The sequence below is a fragment of the Lagopus muta genome, chromosome 1 (assembly GCF_023343835.1).
Source record: "Lagopus muta isolate bLagMut1 chromosome 1, bLagMut1 primary, whole genome shotgun sequence".
NCBI classification, from domain to species: Eukaryota; Metazoa; Chordata; class Aves; order Galliformes; family Phasianidae; genus Lagopus; species Lagopus muta.
Window position 1 is genome coordinate 57,251,152 of NC_064433.1, and position 22,206 is coordinate 57,273,357.

The window sequence follows — 22,206 nt, forward strand, 5'->3', positions numbered from 1 at the left end:
CCCTAAGGTGAGAGTCATTCATAGCACAGCCAAATGTTATTGATGTTCTCAATTTTTAAGGCTTTCCATTCTAACTGGCAGAAATGTTTCCTTCTCATTTTCATACAGTTCAATTTATGTGCTTCTCAGTCTTAACATACACCAGGATAAGACAGTTTAGTTGCAAAATTACTACAAAATATTCTTAAGAATCAATGTTAATTTTTCAGGTCATACATTATTATTATTATTATTATTATTATTATTATTATTATTATTATTATTATTATTATTAAATTGTTTTGTTAGAAGTGCCTCCCCGATTAAAGTTACAAAAAATGAACCTATAGACTCAGCTAAAAAATAACAATATTGAATATTTAAAAGTATTTAATTTTATAGTATATTGTAAATGTATTTACATTATAAAATATAGTTTTGTTTCCATTTTGAGTGAATTGAAAAAATAATTCTTCCTGCTTCCATATTAAGTAGATAACCAAAATGAATGAATTTCTAGTGCAGCAAAACTACCTGTCTTCATGACCTCATTAATCATAAAAAGAAAATTAGAAGGTATCACTGAATCCACTCACTGTTCTATGAATAAATTTGTGTAGCTGGCCTACTCATGATGACTCTTTCATTAGGAGAAACTTTTTATCTAACTGACAGGATTTCTCAGTTTTTTTGGAAGAATAATAGTGAATTATTTTCCTTCTACATCTGTTCCTTTTGCTTTAGAATTGACCTAATCCTTCCCTAACTTTTCTCCTGCCTCATTTAATCCAGTCTCTTGTCTACTTTGTCGCTATCATTGCTTTTTTTCTATTCAGTAGCCACCATGCTGTTGACCAGAGGCTCACAAGTTTAAAAGATATAATTTACATATAAATTAGCCCACAGTACTTCAGTGCCACTGTTCACTGTTCACTAACATTTAATATGACTAAAAAATATGTTGTGTCTTGTTCACATGAATTCTTGCAAAAAGGAGAAGCTAGAAAATCTTTTGGATCGTTTTGCTATGTTGAACATTCCCACAACTACTACGACATGAAAAATATCAGAAAAAGAATAGTTTATCAGCACAAATTATATTATTCTTACTATGGACTATTGCAAGTGAGACATTATGCTTTTCAGGAGCTAGAAGAATTTGGATGTATTATGATAACACCAACAGCTTCAATCTCACAAGAAAGAAGAATAAGGAAAAAGGAAAATATGTCAGTGAAAAATGAGCAAGTGAGCCAGAAAACATACAACATCTACATAACAGAGAGAGGTTCGAAGGTGTTTGAGATTATCGCTTGCACCATGAGAGCATGATGTATCAGCCTAGCTCTTGACCACTGGACTAACCAGCTTTTGAAAGGCTATTCTCAAACGTTCACCAAATGCATCAGCTGAAAGTATTAGTGTAGCTTAGCACAGGTTATAAAGTAACAGTACAGGTTATGAAGAGATCTTTGCTAGGATACCTCTCACAAAACTAAAAATCTGACTGATGAACAAGAGCGTGTAAACTGAAAGTATAGATGCAGGCTTGCTAAATCAGGTTCATTCTCCGCAGATTGAAATGCTGGAAGGGCTTATCTCAGGCAACTCTCCTTCCAGATGAGATAAACTAAATATGTGTGTAGCCTCTACATATTCATGCAAGCATGCAATAACTGAGGTTCATTCATTTGTCTGATGAATACATGTGGACTTAAGCTCAATGAGGTTTGCCTGATTGCCCTTCCCGAAATTCCTTCCTTTGCACACTCTTCAAGTATGACACATTCAAGTATCTACTTCTGCTCTTTTCCATTTTCGGTTACATTCCAGTTAGAAAATGTAAAGTGGTGATATTGTTAACATTATTAAATTTTTGATCATCTTCTTTCAACTCACTGACCCACATTTATCTGCTAGCATTTGAAAACTTTTGTGGCTTAAAAGAGCTGCAGATTTTTTATTTTTTTTTCCACATGTCAATCCCCCAGATTGAAGGGCTTGCTAGAGCCTTACTTGCCATATGGAAAATGTGCAAACAGACTCTTACTTCCCTTCAATGGGGAGGTCAAAATGGCTAAGATAATGACAGATGAACAGAGCTGCTACAAACAGCAAAAAGATGGACTTCATGCTTAACATTTTCCTAGCAACTGTGCTGACATATCAGCTGCAAAACAATGGGATATCTGCACTGGTGCAGATTTTATGTGCACAGTGTAGAGGCTCTTCTTCATTGCTGGCAAAAATGAATAGCTAGTGGTGGTAACTATGTTGAAAAATTGTTGAAAAATTGTGTTTTGTAGCTGAGAATTTGCTCTATCCAATAATGTTATTGTACTTATTGTTTCTGTTGTAATTTCCATGGAAATAAATCGAAGGCGTTACTTTCAGAGTGACCTACATGTGTTTCATATTAATGATAAAGAAATGCAGCTTATGTTTCACTTCAAACTGCACTGAACTATTTTTCTAGAAATGACCCTTAAAGTAGGGTTACAAAAAAAACAAAAACAAAAACAAACAAACAAACAAAAAAAAAAAAAAAAAAAACAAAAAAAAAAGAAAAAAGAATGGGAAACCTCAGTTTAAGTATTTCAGTGCCACTGTTATATTTATTATCTTTTGGATAGCTGTTGTACATATTATCTTTAGGGTAATATGTAGCGTTCATTCTTAGATACAAATATTCCCTTGATTTGAGAAGGTTTCAGTTGAGTGGTTGAAATATAACAACAAGATGGCAGGTCCCTGTTTGGCAGTACTCTCTCCATTAGATACGACCAAAACATCCTTTAAAATTCTTGGCTGGATTTGCAGAGACAATGAATGCTTACAAATATATCTAACAGCTCCTCTCTCTAGAAATAAAGCAATTAGCAGATACTCAGAAACTGGAAAAAAAAAAAAATTGAAAGAAGCTTTTACTGTATGCATATACAGTTAGAAGAAGAAACCCCAAGAGCATAACTATTTGATTATGACAATTAAAAAGCTGAAGTTAAATTTCACCTTGTACCTTGCTGAACTTTATTTTGCTAAACCTATTCTCTGTGAGAGCTTCTCTTCTTTTGAATTCTTATGAACGTGATCTGAAAGCAACCAGAACTGTTGACTTTCAGAGCATGTGGCAAATCTCTTCCATTCTCATGGGTGTCTGGGACTGTGAGAGACAGTAACTGTTGCTCACATTTGTCTTTAGCCATTATTATGGGCGTGAGATATAACTCATGGTGTGTTTCCATACTGTGAAAGTGTGTTTATAAATCATAATATTAGTACTACTTTATTACTTTTTTATGTTACTGTAAGTCAGAAATAATAATGAATGGCTATTGGCTTGAACTATTTATCCTCAGAAAATAATGAAACCACCAAAATCTTTATGAGTTATCTGGACATGGAATCTAGAAAAATAGTATGGGTTTGGCTCATTTTTTTTCTCCCTTCCTTTGCCCCAGTGGTTAGGAAGACAGTGAGTAAATAAGATTTGCCTTTTCTTGGCAAGGATGTCAGGGCAACCAAGAAGCAGGTTGCTTTCATTTACTTCCATAAGGACACTGTTAATTACTATGAATAAAAGGAAATTACATATATTATCTTCTTTAGTGCATGTGAATGCAACTTAGAATGAGGAGCAGGACAGTGCTCTTTTGTCCAATCCAGCCTGATGCAAGTTAGACTACAGAGCCGTCTGAGATGGAGATGAAATAGATGATGTAGTTACCAAAATGTGTGAATAGATTTTATGTAACCTTGTACATTTAGTAGGGAAAAAGTATTCAAAGGAATATACTTTATTCAGAAGATAATTTTTTTATTTATACACAGTTCAAGTTAGTCTGAAGAAAGTTGTTTCTCATTTTCCAGAGAGCTGAGCCTGGACTCATACAAAGCAAATGGTGGTTCTTAAAGAAGGAGGCCAACACCAGACTGATTTATCTTATTTTCACTCTTATCCAGCCCCCAAAACCTCTGGGAAACACAGATAAAGAGCTGATATGAAAGAACGACTGAAGGAAAATAGTCAGTCAAAGAAGAAATTATATTTCAGAATCACTGACTGGCATAATAAAGCCAAATACAGCAGTATGTGTATCACATGAATAGATAATGCATTTAATTTAATAGTACCAATGTTTGTTTTGAAAAGAGTCCATGTGTGGCTTTGTTCAACTTTGCTTTTGTTTACTGACCCGAGGCAAAGCGCTGCTGGATCTGATGCTCACCAATGCAGGGAAGATCATTAAAGGCATTAAGATTGAAGGAAGCCTAGGCTGCAGTGACCATGCCCTGGTTGAGTTTGTGATCTCGAGGAATATGGGCCTAACAAACAATGGGGTCAGGACCTTGAACTTTTTAAGAGTGAAATTTAGGCTGTTTAAGGAATTGTTGGATGAGATCTCCTGGGAAATTGTCCTTAGAGACAAAGGAGTGGAAGAAAGCTGGCTACTCTTTAAGGATTCCTTTCCGAGCCCAAGTGCTCTTAGTCCCTCAGAATAAGAAAGCAGGCAGGAGAAGCAGGATACCAGCATGGCTTAACAAGGACCTGCTGGTCAGACTGAGGGATAAAAAGGAATTGTACAAGCTTTTTTTACAGGGAGCATAGTGATCACAAGACAGTAGATTTCTCGATTCTTATTGAACCATAGACAGAAGTCCTCAGAACTGCCTCCTTGGACTTCTGGAGGGCAGACTTCAGCCTCTTTAGGACCAAGGTTAAGAAGGTCCCTTGGGAGATAGTTTTGAGGGCATGGGAGCCCAGGAAGGCTGGGAATACTTTAAGGAATTGATTTTAAAGGTGTAAGAGCTGAATATTCCCAAGTCATGGAAGACAAGCTGAGGCAAGGAGGCTGGACTGGCTGAACAGAGACCTTTGCCTGGAACTCAAGAGCAAAATAAAAGTTTATGGTCTTTGGAAGAGTGGGCAAGATACTTATGACAATTACAAGTTTGTAGTGAAGCTGTGCAGGGAGAAAATTAAAAAAGCAAAAGCCCAGATAGAACTGAACTTGGCCATTAAGGTAAAGGATAACAATAAATATTTCTATAAATACATCAACAGTAAAAGGAGGACTAGGGAGAATCTCCATCCCTTCTTGGACACCAAGGGCAACATGGTGACCAAAGATGGGGACAAGGCTTAAGTACACAGTGCCTTCTTTGCCTCAGTCTTTAACAGTAAGACTTGTTATTCCCTGGGCACACAGCCCCTTGCACTGGTAGATAGGAATGGGGAACAGAATAGGCTCTGCGTAATCCACGATGAGATGGTTTTGGACCAGCTCCAGAGACTGGATGCTCACAAGTCCATGGGGCCAGATGGATTGCATCCTAGAATGCTGAGGGTGTTGGTGGATGCAGTTGTCAAGCCACTTTCCATTATCCTTCAACAGTCCTGGCTAACCTGCAGACAAGAGACTGGCAAATGTGACACCCACCTTCAAAAAGGGCTGAAAAGATGATCCTGGTAGCTACAGACCATTTAGTCTCACCTCAGTGCTGTGGAAGGATATGGAACAGACAGTATTGGGAGTCATTATGGGTTAAGTAAAGGACAATCAGGGGATCAGTCCCAATCAACATGGGTTTGTGAATGCTAGATTCTGTTTGACATACCTGATTTCGTTCTATGACACTGTGACTATTTTCATGGATTAAGATAAGGCTGTCGGTGTGGCCTACCTGGACTTCAGAGAAGCCTTTGACACTGTCCTCCATAACATCCTCATGGAGAAGCTAACTGCCCATGGTCTGGATGGGTGTATGCTCTGCTAGTTGAAACACTGGCTGGATGGCTGAGCCCAAAGAGTTGTGGTCAATTGAGTTAAATCCAGCTGGCAGACGGTCATGTGGTATCCCCAGGGCTCAGTACTGCGGCTGCTTCTATTTAACATCTTTATTAATTATGTTGATGAGGGAACTGAGTGCACCCTCAGTAACTTTGCAGATGACACCGAGTTGGGAGGGAGTGCTGATCTGCCAGAGTGGACAAAGACACTACAGAGGGACCTGGATAGACTGGGTTGATGGGTCAAGGTAAACTGTATAAGTATTAATAGGACTGTGTCAGGTCCTGCATTTTGGTCACAACAACCCCAGGCAACCCTACAGACTTGGGAGGAATGGCTGGAAAGCTGCCTGACAGAAAGGGACCTCCGTGTACTGACGGACAGAAGGCTGAATATGAGCCAACAGTGTGCCCAGGTGGCTGAGAAGGCCTATGGCATCCTGGCTTGTATTGGTATGGTATGGTGAGCTGGACTAGGGAAGTAATATTGTCCCTGAACTTGGCATTGGTGAGGTCTCACCTCAAGTACTGTGCTCAGTTTTGGACACCTCGATACAGAAAGGACTTGGAGTTGCTGGAGCAGGTCCAAAGAAGGGCAGCAAGGCTTGTGAAGGGCTTGGAGAATATGCCCTACAAGGAGAGACTGAAGGAACTGGGGCTGTTCAGTCTGGGGAAAAGAAGGCAGAGGGGAGATCTTATTGCTCTCTTCCAATATCTGAAAGGTGATTGCAGAGAGAGTGGGTTTGGTCTCTTGTCACTGGTGACAGGTGACAGGACGAGGGGAAATGGCCTCAAGTTGCACCAGGGTAAGATTAGTTTGGATATCAGGAAAAACTTTGCTTAACCATCATAGGATGGTTAAGCACTGGAATAGGCTCCCCAGGGAGGTGATTGGTGATTGAATCACCATCCCTGGATGTGTTTAAAAATCGTTCGGATGTGGTGCTCAGGGACATGATTTAGCAGAGGGTTGTTAGAGGTAGGGTAGTATGGTTAGGTTGCAGTTGGACTTGATGATCCTTAAGGTGTTTTCCAACCTGAGCAATTCTATGATTCTATGATTCTATTTGGAATCAAGTGGGTGTCACCTTGGGAGAATACAGGATTGTTGCCTGGATTTCCTAAGAGGGCATTAGGAAAGCCAAGGTTCAGATCGAATTGAAGTTGGCGAGGGAAATTAAAAACAATAAAAAGGGATTCTATAGATACATAAGCCAGAAGAGACAGTCCAAAGAGAGCGTATCTCCTTTGATGACAAAGGGCAAATGGCTACAACAGATATGGAGAAGGCTGAGATAAATGAATTTGTTGCCTCAGTCTTCACTGGCAGCCAGGATTCTTGTATTACTCATGTCTTTGAAGAATCATAGAGTAGAATTGTAGAACCATTGAAGTTCACATCCCTGAGCCTCTAGGTGGGAACTGGTGATGAGCAGTATCCCCCGGGAGTCTCTCTTGGGACTGGTGCTCTTCAGCATCTTCACTAGTGACATCAGTGATAGGCTCAAGGGTACCCTCAGCAAATTTGCTGATGACATCAAGCTGAATGGTGTGGCTGACACATCTTCTATGGAAGGGATGCTACGCAAAGGGACCTCAACGAACTCCAAAGGCGGGTCTGTGTGAACCTAACGTTCAACATAGCAAAGTGCAAGCTTTTGCACTTGGGTTGGAATAATCCCAGACTGGTAGAAGAACATCTTGAGAGTAGCCCTGCAGAGGCTGGTAGCCCTGGCTCTGGCAGGGGGATTGGAACTTGGTGATCCTTGAGATCCCTTCCTATACAAACCATTCTATGATTACATGATTCTATGATTCTTTCATTTGTTCTCTTCTGCGGGAAAACTTCTTGCTTCCACAGTAATGCAGCACCATAAAGTCAGAATTAAATAATGCTTTTTGATGGATTAAAAGTGCTTGCACAGACAACACAGTACCCTTTGTAAGCAGCAAGCAGCCTGCAGAAGGCATGTCTAGTGGGGAGAGGACTGATCATTTATCATGGAAATAGTGACTACAAAAGTTGTAAATTCCATATGTCTGAGGTGGATGAGTCAATCTGCTCACATCTGAATATAACCCCGTGATCTGTTAGACAGAGAAGCCATCCTGCTGCAACGCTATTCTGTTACTGCAAGAAGACAAATTAGTCACTTCACAAATTGCCGTTATTTTTCATTTGTAGTTTCTGATTCCAGTTGCACTCTGACATTATTTCGAGGCTTTACCTTTTCTCTCTCAGTTTATCCAAATTATCTGTATTGGAATTGTTGAATTACGGCCTGAACCTCTGACTGATTGCCTAAGTGAGCACTGAGTCAGCCGCAGAAGCACAGGTGAAGGCAATTCACCTGCGTGACTGGAAGGGGTGGAGCCTGGCTTCAGCTCTCCTAGATCCCATTTAAGGGCTGACTGCCACCAAGAAGGGGTGTCTCTCTGGAGATCACTCCTTATGGAGTTTCTTGCAAACCTACAACACCAGTGAGCACTTTCATTTGTCTCTGATTCTCTTTTCCAATGTGATAATCTTACTAGCCTAACTTCTCTGTGTACTTATTGATTATACAATACTTTAGAATATCTGTATACTTGTTGATCTTACAATCGTCTAAATAGTAAGGCACTGCTGACAAAATTATCTAATCCTGTTTTTGTTGTTACTAGTAGTGTTGATTTCAGTTTTCTTTTTGTTTTTCTTGTCCCCCCTGTGAAACATTAGTTTAACTTTATTGTTTTCTAATAAAATTGAATTTTAAAGAAATTGCAGAACCTCTGCATTGATGTATAATTATATCTTTCTTAAATTAAAAACTAGTTCCAGAGAGTACAATTAAGAATGAGAAGTGTGCTAAAAGAAAGATGCCTGAATTGTCTAGTTTTTCATTAAATAACTGAGAAGAAATAAGCAACATAATTATTCCAAATCAGCTGGAGTCCTGGTTGGACTATTTTATATTCTGCTTTGCAGCAATCACAGTACACAAAATGTACTGCGGGACCTGTAAATATACAGCACCATTCTCTTTGTTGAGGTGGTCTTTTCTTTTCAAAACTGTAGTAGGATTTCTTTTAAATTGGGTAATCTACATATTATGTTTTGTGATTGGCATTAGCTCACGTCAGTTTTGTTTTAAATGTAGGATGGGTAGAGGTGAGAGAAATCTGAATAATCTGTACATTGATTATGTTGTAGAAAAGACATAGTTTTTACATATATAGACATCAAAAACCAACCAGAAATAATCACCCTTTTGAAAAAGTGTATGTTTATGTTGTCCTTGTTTTGAGATGGATTGTTCTGATCACATATACATATTGTTTTGTTCATTTGGCAGGTCGATTTTTTTGGTTTTCCATCCACAGCATCCCATGTTGTTGAGATTTACTCACATATCAAATAAAGAGAGTGATTTATTAAAACAGACCACTTCAATTATTCGAATTTTTAGTCATTTTGTTACAAAAAACGTGTAACCAGACAATGTAGACACAGATCTGTTTGATCTCTTTTGAAGTCTCATTTTAGACTGTGTTCACTTCATGTTAAGTTTTATTTAGTAGTTGTGAGCCTTTTTTGCTAGTACACCCTAGGGAGCAGATATGAAATTGTCTTACACTTACTTTGAAGTGACCTTGCATCATGAAGTACTCGAGACAATGACTGCAGTTTGGTGTGTTGAACATCTCTGTTCACTTCCATTTTCATTTCTGGGTTGACTGAGAGGAGAATAAAGAAGAAATATCTGAAATTTAACAGTATTTTTCACTGGCTAGAAAATATGTATTTGTTTTGTATCTGAAAACATTGTTTTCTTGTTGTGCTTATATTTTTTCTAAGTGAATAATTAAATGAGTATGAATAGTTTTGGCACCAATTTTGGATTCACACGGTTCTCATCTTCCATTAATTCATTTAAATTCATATGGTTTCCCAGCAATTTCCATAAATAAAATCCAAACAGTCTTTATTATAGATGACCTATACCACAGACTGAGTCAAAATGTGCTAAATACAGTAGGAAGTCGTCTAGTAATTTTAACTTGTTTTCAACTGGAATATGTACTGTGAAACCAGCTTCTTGCAAGGTTTCAATTTTCCTACAGTTACTGACATATTTTTGTATTTAGTTTAACCTGTCACAATGAAAGATCAACATATGTAGCATATGCTTCTGTCATAAAATTTTCCTCAACAGGTTTTTTGTTCCTGTTCAAAACCAGCCCAACACTGGAATACATATAAAGGAAAGTAATTTATTCCACCGTACAGTTCTCATCTTTCATTTTTACCAAGGGAAAACCGAGGTCAGCTCTGGTAAAAAGGACATTATAATAAAAATGTGAAATACAACTTATTCTTTATGAAACTGGGGAGAGAAGTTGCAGGAAATTAGTGAGAAGATTCACATTTCGTATCAGATTTTCCTTATTATTTTGTATTGCTTCATTCAACATGTAATTCTTCTTAGGGCAAAGAAATTTCATTTTATCTTACTTATAGCTCTGTCACACACTGATTGGTTTATTATTTTGATCTGGATTACAGTTTATGAATTTTACCTATAATTTTTTAAAATACTTGTGTTTTCTCCATCACATTGACTTAAACATCTACCACAGACTGAAGCAATACAAAGCAGCTTCTTAACAGAAATCTTTGTGTAATAAATGAAAAAGAGAGCCATGTGGGAATCCAACATGCTATGAATATCATTCAGCTAGTTGTCTATTCTGTCTTCAGGTAAAGATAAACTTTAGAACAAGCAAAAATGTAAACAGAAAAAAAGTTTATTCTTCCTAACATCTCAGGCACATTTTATTAGCATTTCTTCTTTTGCACAAGCATAATGAAATAATCCTCTGGTTAGTGTATAAAACAATGTCTTTCACAGTAACAGTATTAACTTCATAATGATATAACCTTTTTATAATAGTGATATAGTCTGCTTATATGCTATACACTACAGAATTGCAGAACAAATTAATGGTTAAGTTTGGAATGAGCCACTGGTGATCATCTAGTCCAACTTCTGTGCTTCTTCAAGCACGTTGCCCAGGATCACTTCCAGGTGAGTGCTGAATATCTCCACAGAAGGAGACTCCACAGCATCTGAACAGCCTGTTCCAGTGCCTCACTTCCTTAAATCATTTCTTTGTAGCACCTTATCTAAATCTCACCTCTTTTCATTTAAAGCCTTTGCCCTTGTCTATCCAGCCATGTAAAATGTTGGTCTCTGTCCTGCTTATAAGCTCCCCTCAAGTACTGGAGACTTCTTTTATTCAAGCTGAACAAACCCTGATCACTCTATCTTTCTTCATAAGAGTAGTGCTCCAATTCTCTGATCCTCTTTGTGGCCATTCTCTACACCTACTCCAAAAGCTCAACATCTTTCTTGTGCTGGGGGCTCCAGACTTGGAAGCAGTACTGCAGATGGGACCTCAGAAGGGCAGTGTATAATGGGGACAACCAACTCCCTCATTCTGCTGGTCACCTTTCTATTGGTGCAGCCCAGAATACTTCTAGCCTTCTTGGTTTCAAGTGCATACTGTTGCATCTTGTCAAGCTTTTTGTTCTCTAGGATCTATATCTGAGATGGGTCGACTCAAGTGCAACAACTTTTACTTGGTCTTCTTCAAACTCTTTAGATTCATGTGGACATACTTTTTAAGCCTGTTGAGATCCCTTTGGATAGAATCCCTCCAGCTCCACCACTCAACTTGATATCATCAGAGATCTTGCTGAGGGTATGTTAAATTCCAATGTCCATGACAGTGAGAAAGATGCTGAAGAGCACTGATACCAAGATGGACTCCTAGGGGACACCACTCATCACTAGCCTCCGTCTAGATATAGAACCAGTGACTTCAACCCTTTGACTACGACCATACAATTATTTATTCAGTGAATAATCTGGCCTTCAAATCCATATCTCTTCAGTTTAGAGAGAATGATGTGGACCATACCAAAGGCCTTGCGCAAGTCCAGGTAAATTATGCCAATTGCCCTTCCTTTGTCCACTAATAACACCAATCCATTGTAGAAGGCCAACAGATTGGTCAGGTACATTCTGCCCTACCTGAATGCACGCTGACTGTCTCAGATCACCTCACCCCACATGTGCCTTAGCATCTCTTTCCTGATGATCTGCTCCATGATCTTCTCAGGCACAGATGTGAGGCTCAGCAGCCTGTAGTTACCCTGGCTCTACCTCCTCTTTCTTGAAAAAAAGGAACGATGCTTCTCTTTTTCCAGTAACTAGGGACTTTGCCTTACAACCACAGTTTTTAAAATGTGATGGAATCTGACTTGGCAAGACAGCTACAAATTCCATGAAGGCAATGGGATTTTGTCATCCAACTCCATAGACTTGTACATATTCAGCTTCACGAGGTGCTCTTGGACTTTCTCTGCTCTTACACTGGGAGGGATTTTGTTCCCCTGGCCCCATATAGAGGTTCAGGGACACAAGAGGCTAGAAAAGACTAACTGAAAGTTGTCCAAGTATCTTCGAAAGTCAGATATTGACAAGTTGCAAGAGAGTGAAATTTAGGATTCTCATATCAAGCAATGGTAACAAATATCACAAAACTTCCCTTATTTTTTCTGGGGTCATTAAAAAAATGTCAAATTGTTCAGTATTTCTCTTTTCTTAACTTCCTTGAAGATCTCTGAGGATAATATTTTACTTCAGTAACATTCACAAGCTCTCAGGAGATAAAGAATTAAAGTGCTTTGATTCAGATTTTAAATGAAGCATGTCTATGTTTTTCCGTACAAAGGGAAAGGAATCTTCTCCTAACACCAGTATTGTACTTGATGAAAAAAGAACACAGAGTTATACTCCAGAGTAAGAAACATTGATGAATAATGAAAAAGCATTAGAAACACAGATCCAAGAAAGACAGAATGTACACATTATGTTAACTACATGGGATGTTGATTGCACTCAGAAACTACTGACATACTCTTTTACATACTCTAGGACATATTAAGACAAAAATCCTGAATACCAAACCACACAAATCTCCTTTCGTTTAGAAAAAAATTATTTTGTGCCTTTTATTTACCACTCATGTCAACTGCAATAAAACAACCAGGTATAGCAATACGTGGTCCTGTTTGGACCAGTTGTATGTTCCTTTTTCTGGAGTGCAGATTCTTTTAAGGAGATGTTTCCTTTATTTATCAATTAGACGTTCATAGCTCTGAAAGATGTAAAGTCAGTTACAGAGAACATTAGTGGAATGTAAAGCTATTTGTTAGCCTAGTGTTTTGCATAATCATGGAGGCATAAATATACTGAAAAATGGGTTCAAAGTTATAGGGTGAAGCATAGCTTCATTTCAGCTTTACTTTTTTTTTATTGTTATTATTTTTATTTATTTATTTATTTATTATTTCTCCTACCACTGTACATAGTTGACTACAGCTACTATTTCATTCATTTTTCTCATCAGCACTGATAGCAGCATTCGTACTTTTCCAGCCTGCACTGGAACTTTTTAAAAACAATCTGAAGAAACAGCAGAAGGGACTATACTTTCAAGGTCTGAAAGAACAATTTATCCAGATCCGTGTATGGATATCACCCAGATTGTCCCACATTTTCATCTTCTTTACATCAAATTATTTATTCCCCTTAGAATAGCATCGGTATAAGACTGTAAAAGGACCTTTCTCAGAATGGTTGTATTCTATCAAGGTTCCTCCTTTGGGTTGCTGCTATTTCTAAGGATTGTTTTCTATTTAACTGCGACCAAGGTTGTAAAGTTTATATGTGCATGGAATGAGCTCTCACACTTTCATGTGCTTGTTTTTCAGGCAACTGTCCACAGTGGAGAAGTCTCAGTGGCAATGTCAGAACTATCAGGAAGATGCTTCAGCTGTTAGAGTCTGATTCATGTCACTGAATGAAAAGAAGATTCTGAAGCCGAGCATATTTGTAAAATAAAACCAATACATCTAGAGAAAAAGAGAGGGGTTCCATAGAAAATGCAGTAAAAATATAATGTACTTTCAAAATACATGTAGGACAGACATACTAAGCTGAAAGTACAATAATTTTATGTTTTCTCTTAGTGTTGTGATCAAGAAGTCCCAGTGGAGAACAGGACCCTGTAAGCAAGACAGTTTTTTAGACAAAACTGAGAAATTGTCACAGAACATACTGATGTTGCTGACTAAGTAGATAATTGAAAGCAGGATGTTGTGTGTTCTCAAACAGTGGTAAAAAAAAAAAAAAAAAAAAAAAAAAAAAAAAAAAAAAAAAGTCTGTGATGTAGAGTATATCAGCATATTAAATAAGAATGTGTGTAAAACAAGTTTTGTAGCATCCAACAGAGTTTCACACCATTCCTAGATCTATGTGACCTGTCATACTTTTGTGAACTTGTATGATGAGCAGCTGACAGGAAGAAATTTACCTGCAGAGAACCACTGAAAAATTTTCAATTAGCACATTTATTTATATAAAAGCATATTCATAAGCAGATTGTAAAGTTAAAAGAGCAAATATATTTAAACAAGGTGTACAAATAATTGTTGACACAGCATAGTTTCTACTTCCTATTTACTTGGATATCTATTTTCACAATGAGAGTTACTTCTTCAAACTTATTTTCAAAGATGCGACTCTGGAGAAATAGATACTCTTCATCTTCAGCAAAACCTGCATTACAAGTTGGAGAAAAGGGACGTACCTTTATAGTCCTTCTGTGCATATTTTCTGTGTGGATTCTGTCAGTTTGAAGTATAGGAACACAATGATACAATATAACTTGCTCTAATTCTGGCAAATCATAAATTATGGTTAATAATTGAAGGAACTATCATTCCAAACTAAGGTGGACATTCGATATTTCATTTTTCTCACTGAGAATTTTTTAAGATACATGAAAATAGCAGACTGAAGCATTACCTCAGATCAAATCAGAATCAAAAATTTCTTCAGAGTAAATGTAAGCAAGAACTGACAGCAAAGGATTCTGGGTAATAACATGCAAATCAGTTTTTTTAGAAAACAGTGTTGGTTTCTGGATCATTTTAGTATTCACAGAGTTCTATTTCTCCTTAAAATTAACATCCATAAAAGATGTTCATAATTTTTTTACCATGCAATTTTAATTTCACTTACATTTTTTTAGACTGAGTCATTGAAGTAGACTATAGTAAGGCTCATATTTCTTGGGAATAAAGCATTTAATTGAGTGGACATCTGTAATACTGCTTTTTATCAACCTCCAAGAGTCAATGTATCAAAGTGGAAAAAATAATTTTGAAAGTCAGTGAAAGAATTAACATCAGTATTTCTGCAATTAAAATGTAAGTACTTATTGTATACTTGTTTATTGCCATTATTGTTTTCACAGACATGTTTTTCATGATTTTTAAAAGACTTCTGCACTATTTTTCTCACTGGATGTGTTAATTTCTTTATGCCAGCACAATTTACCACACAGCTCAACATCTGCAGTGCACATAAATATATGTCTACATTATCAGAAGTGACTATCCAAAGAGTATACATTTAGTATTATAAGATAATGTTATGCAAATGCCGCATAAATGATATCACTCAAGTCTTTAAGAATGAAAGTAATTTTTTTGCGGTTTTTCTCTATCCCTATATCAAATATACAAATACCAAACTTTTCCTCACTCCTAGTCCTGGATGAGGAAAATTACACTTCTTTGGAATAGTAATTATATCAGAAGATAGTGAGGCACTGAAAGAAGTTTAAAGAAGTATCTCACAATTTTTTCACTATAGTTTGAGAAAACTAACTCACATGATAATGCTAAGAGAAAAAGGTCAGTCTTTTACTACCAAACTTTTGTCAAAGGTACTTTTTAAAAATAATTTTCTCAAAATATATATTTAAAATAATTTTATGTATAACATTCTTTTATTGTATTTGATGTCCAAGTAAATCAGCTGAGGGATATACTTTCATCTCTTTGCCCAGATTTTGGATCTAGGCTCTTTCTTCATTCAAAGTTTGTCTCTTTTCATCATATTATTGGAGCATTTTGCATAATTATCTTGTACTTTATTTTTGTTTGTTTGTTTGTTTTTAACCACAAAATCCTTTTGTATTCCATTTTTAAGGTGCTTCTGTTTCTTCTTATTTTTCGACTTGTATAAAACATATCTATGATTCTTTTCCTTTGTCATGTTTATTTTCCCTTTTGCTAAGTCTCTTTGCCTTTTGTCATTGATCAAGTAGCTGGGATTCAGTATTCTCAGTCTTTGGTTTATCAATTTTGTTGATATTATTCCTGTTGTGCAAATCTGACTACAGTGATAAACTATTCGCAATTCATCTAGTTCTTCCTATTGTCTCTGTGCTTCAGTGATAATGAAAAAATCACCTTTGAAACTCTTTAATCCCCACTGATAGTTTGCTAATGGGTACCCCATAAACAGAATATTCGTTAGTGTTGGAGTACGAGATAAAATATTTTGTTCAGGCAATTCAGATATTCCCATGAGTTCTTTTAATGATATTACTGCTGATAATATGAAGGAATACAGTACACTTTAGAGACATTTTACTTAAGCTACCACTGGGCTTTTTTGCCCAACTATGACAATTGTTTCTGAGGTTCAAGAATTGCTCTCTGAAATTCTCTTAACAGAAATATCTGTGGCTATAGATAGCTAAAATTGAATGAGTAGGACACACCCTTTACTGAAGATCTCAAATTTATTCTCTTTAATATCCAATTATCAGACAGCTTATTTTAACTAACGTCCAAGGAGAAGTCAGACAAATAATACTATATGATCTTATTCTACTGTAAAACTTTGCCAATAATATCTATTGAAGGAGACACCCTTGAAAACTAATTCAGCTTTGAAGATGAGGAAATGATGAACAGATGTGGAACATTAGGAAATAAGAACTACTAATTGCAAGAAAATTCTTCAAACAGTTATTCCTTTCTTTTTTTATTTTTCCTTTTTTTTTTTTTTTTCTCCCTACCACTATTTTTTTCTGCTCCTGATTAATCAACTCATATTAAAATATCTTGTGTTTACTGTGTGCTTTTGTAAATTTAACTGCAGTATCTGGATCAGCAAGTTAACTCCTAACAGGTACATAGAAAAGTAGCCACAACATTCTGCAACATAACTTTACCAAGAGTGCTGGTAAAGTCCTTAGAACATTTTATTCATTTCTGTGAATATGAAGCAAGACAGAAGAATTGCCTGAGGTAATAACTGTCCATCTGGACACATTTTAACTCTAGAAGGAGCTCTAGAACTGCGCTACATGTTCATTATTCAATGCCTACGTAGCCTACGTAGCTGATGATCTCATGACTTGCATGTCTGTAGCTAATCCTGATGAAAAGCTTTGGTGAACCAACATATGGTATAGGCAAATGCGTGCGTACACTATCAGGATTAGGAAGGGGCTACAAGCATGATTTGTCTTTTATACCTCTCGCAAGTGGGATTTACCTTTGAATCATTATGAAGCATCACAGAAGAAGTTTCCAAGAAAGTTATTTCATTGTATGTTCTAGAATCAGTATCTACTTTTTCCTTAAACAATGATGACTTTCCTGTCTATATATCAATGGTTTGTACTATATTAATTGTGATTTTTTTTGGAAGTTGCTTGACTATGTGGATACTAATTTTAAAATTTAAATTGAAACAGGTACTAGAGTTTAAACTTATGGAATTTTTCCACTCTCTACTTGTTCCAACACTTCAAAATTTTCATTTGTATTCACTGCCTTTTTCTGTCTGAATAGCAATCTTGCTACAGACCTCTGATCTTAGATTAACGTCTAGTTAGAAAAACATTCTCACCAGAAAATCTTTCACTTAAACCAGTTCAAACAATATTCATATTTTTTAATGAATTCTTACTTCTGGTTACACAATTTTTGAACTGCGATCAGCTCTCTAGCTTTGACAGTCTGGAGTATTCCATTATACATTCTGAGATTCTCTATTTACTGATGCCTTTTCCTCTTTCTTCAATATTAGATTTCCTCAATATTGCATCCAAAAACAGCTTGTGATACACCTGCCAACTCTTTATCATCCTCTATGTCTTTTGTTATACAAATACTTCCAATCGAAACCAGCATATCCCCTCTTCTCTTCATAGAAATATAAATCTGGACACTATGTAGAGAAAATTCAGGTAATTGATCTGCCCCTTATTCAGAAATCAGAGTACATGACACATTACTAGGAGCACATTACCATATTCTTAACTATCTGTTTTCATTCTGATCACAGTAAAATTTTATCTACATAAATGTATAGGAGATGGCAGCTTTTTATATGAATATCCTTGTTATTATGTAGACACATGGATAAGAACTTCATTTTCTTCACATTTTTTTCTCTAATTCACTCTAATTATTATGCATCACATTCCTGCTTAAAAATGCCATTAGTGCAGTAAGAAACTGAAATAATACATTTTGAGTAAAATAGTTCATCAGAAAGTGCTTATAATAAGTAATGAATAATGATTAGTCAAAGTAAACAATAGACGAAATTTCACAGGTTGAAATATGTTTACAAAAACTATTGGTTGAAAAATTGGTAATGACAAATTCTTTATCAAAATCGAAATTATTAGAATGGGTAAGTAAAGAAAGCAAATAAATTATTCACAAGGAATATTACAGCCATGAAATTTATTGTTGACAAATGTTTGATAAAGCACATTGAAATAATCTCAACAATGCACACAGTTTTGGATTCTAAATTAGTAGTTTCCATTCCATAAAAATAGCAATAATAATAATAATAAAAAGTAACTTGAAAAAAGATGTAATACAACTTTATATATCTTAGTGAAACGTCTGCTACAAGTGGTAAGTAGCAAATAACTAGAAACATGAAAGTATTAAGTTGCATGAAGACTGAACTGAAAATGAATACCGGAAAGTTAACAATATCATTCTGGAATTTTTTTGTGAGATCTCACATGACATTTTTTCATTCAGTCTCATTATCATATCTCAAAAAATATAAATTTGAAGATGAAAGGGGGAGAGAGAATTAAAAAATATTATGCATGATATATAGTGGAAATACTGTAATTTCCACAGGAGAGATTGAAATGATTGGGTCTGTTCAGTTTAGTGAAGACGTGATTGAAATTGGCCATTTCAGGAGTTTAGAAAAACGTTCCTAGTGAATATACAGAAAATGTAAATCATATATCCATCCTATTCTTCTCGTAATTAAATAAGAAAGAATTCAATAAAATATCAATTCAAGTTGATAAATGGAAATATTTTTTACATTCTGTACGTCTGAAACAAGGAACCTAGTGACGAAATATTTGTCAGAATAAACTTAGTTGAATTTACAAAAGGCAGTGAACCTTTACATCGATATACAAACCTGACAAATACTGGAAATACATAACTCTCATTCTTCAGCATATACACTAAGTTCCAGTTGAGAAGAAGTAGTAACATTGCATTTCTCAAATGTACAAGTTATTTGGTCCTTAGTGACTGTATCTCTGCTGTGCATTCAGGAGGGAAAAAAAAAGGATAGAGTTTGACTATCATTATTAATCTGTTTACTTAGCTGTGGGAAAAGACTCCAGAGCCAAGAACCATGGAGAAGTACACACAGGAATGGATGGGTTCAGGAAATGGTTCATTTCAGTGAAACTTCTCCAGGCAAAATGATGAAAAGCTACACACAAAATAGAACACACAGAAAAAAACACATTTCTTTTAACAAAAGTAAATGAATAAATAAATAAATAAATAAATAAATAAATGTGCCTACAACAACAACAACAAAAATACAATGTCATTTTATCTATAATTATTAGAGTAAAAAGAAAATGAAATACATCTGAGAGACAAAAGAAAAGGTATATGCATCCATTGGTATACAAAATACAAATTTGGTAATAAGTATTTCTTTAAAATAATTATTTTGCTTAAAAAAAAAAAGGAAAAATACAAGACAGTAGTATTGAAAATCAGAAGAAACATTTAGATTCAGGATAAATACAAGACTTTTGTTCTTTTACTTCCAACTGTAAAACACACTTCTGTGTTCGTTCTGTTTTCTTGACTAAAGTTAGATAACACTTTTAAGGTTAACTTGTAACTATTCTTACTCCCTTATTTTTCAGAGTTGACAATAAACTGCAAAAATCAAGGATTTGCACAGTTCTCCTCAGTGACCTGCAGTTCTGTGTTTCATCATTCTTTTCTCAAGTTTCATTAATGTTTGTCTAAATTCTCTTTCTCTTCTGGATGCACAGGGTTTATCCTCTGTTCCAACTTTCTTAAGGAAACTTATGCTTTGTTTATTCATAGAATAAATAAAAATTTTATTAAGTAGCATTGCTGGATAAACATATGCCTTGAGCAGATCCTTGGCAACTAAATAAACATGAAGGCAGAAAATAAATGGTTCTGGATGATCAAAAGTTTTAGTATGTTTTCACTCTTGTTTAAAAGATTTTCCACAACAGTTGATGCCATGAGTGCAAGTAGTAAGACTTCAGCAAAATCTGCAGTCTTTAATATAGTTATTTATTCATGTATTTAAAAACAAACAAACAAACAAAAAAAAACAGTTATTAGTCTACACCTTTTAATACATCTAATAATGTATGCACTGTGGTTTAACTCAGTTTAACCCAAGTGGCTGAGCACTGCATAGTTGTTTGCTTGCTTTGCTCTCTCCTCTTCCCAGCAGCAAGGGGGAGAGAATTGGAAAAAAATAGTAGAACTCACTGGTTGAGATAAAGTTACTTACTAAATAAAAATAAAAAATAAAATAAAATAAAATAAAATAAAATAAAATAAAATAAAATAAAATAAAATAAAATAAAATAAAAAAGGGAAAAGGAGAATAATTATGGCTATATATATATAAAAGTATATAGCGAGTGATGCACAAGTAACTGTTCACCACCTGAGACCGATGCTTAGTTATCTTCCTGAGCAGTGGAAGAGAGAGCTGAACACCCATCTCCTTCAAATCTCATTCCACATGATGTCATATGGCATGGGATATTACCTTGGCTGGCTTAAGTCAGCAGAGGAGAGGAGAGGAGACAAAATGTAAAGGAGACTGTATTTGGCCATATTTAGTCCCTTAATTTTGAAAGATGTTAGTTAAGAAAATTCTAATTCCCTAAACTGCATTGAGAGGGACCTGGCACTGGGGGGAATAACTGTATCATAAAATCCTTTCCTTCAAAATCATAAACTGAACTGAGCATATTTTACAGAGCATCATTACTTTGTGTCTCTGCACACCATCAGATACTGGGTCCTTATAAGCAGAGTGTAACAAATACAGTGTTTTAGTGGCACAACATAAGGCAAAACTGATGTGGGAAGAGAGCAAAGTACTAAAGGGAACAATGTCTGAGATATCTGCACCAGCAAAGAACCCATCAAAGTTCCAGATCCTCACTAGAAGCAGATCACATACTACATTTCAAAATAAAGTCCTTTCTCCATCTCCTTGAACTCCCTAGAATTGTACCTGCCAGTTTTGTCTGGTGAAAAAACTCACTCTACCCAAACTACCCAATCTGGAAATTGGCGCATTTACATGGACAAGATTCAATCTGTCAGTATCATAATCATAATCATAATCATAATCATAATCATAATCATAATCAAGACATTTACTGCACATATTGATGCCCCAATACTAATAAAGCTCAAAGAAATACAATGTTGCTAAATATCTCCCTCCAACATGTATGACAGGATAATAAATCAATTATAGTTCAATTTTTTTAATTAAAACCTGAAACTTTTCTCATTTGTGATGTCCTACGGTTGTTTGGTTGTTTGATGATAAAGGCCATGCCAAGGTTTAAACCAGTTTAGATATGACTTTTTGCATCATAAGCTTTTCATGCCAAGGCTGATCCCAGAATTATGTTAACAAAAAAGCCTTGAAAGAAGGTAAAGATGATAATGAAACCAAGCACTGTGATGATTAGAGGGAAATACTCCAGATGTGTAAACTAAATCTGAAGAATTTTGCATCAAGTTTTCTGGAGAATTGCACATCAAGTTTTTCCAACATTATCACATTTTTGTTTTATAGGGGCTTCCTTGAATATTATGTATGACATGTATATCTGTGTATGGATATACACACATACACAGATGTTGCTCAGAAAGTAATGCCTCCTATTTATTTTCATGGAAACTGTAACATGTGTGAAAAGAGCACAACAACACTATTTGACAGACCAAATTCTCAGCTACAAAGCACTACTTTTTAACATACTCACTGTCTATAGATCTGCATTTTTATTAGCTATCGACAAGACCTTGCATGCCATGCTTGTAAAAATCTGCACCAGCAGAGCTGACTTGCTGCTTTTGTTGCCACTGCGGTAATGCCTCACCCATTAGCTCACTGTACTCACCTCCACTGTTTGGTCTCCATAAA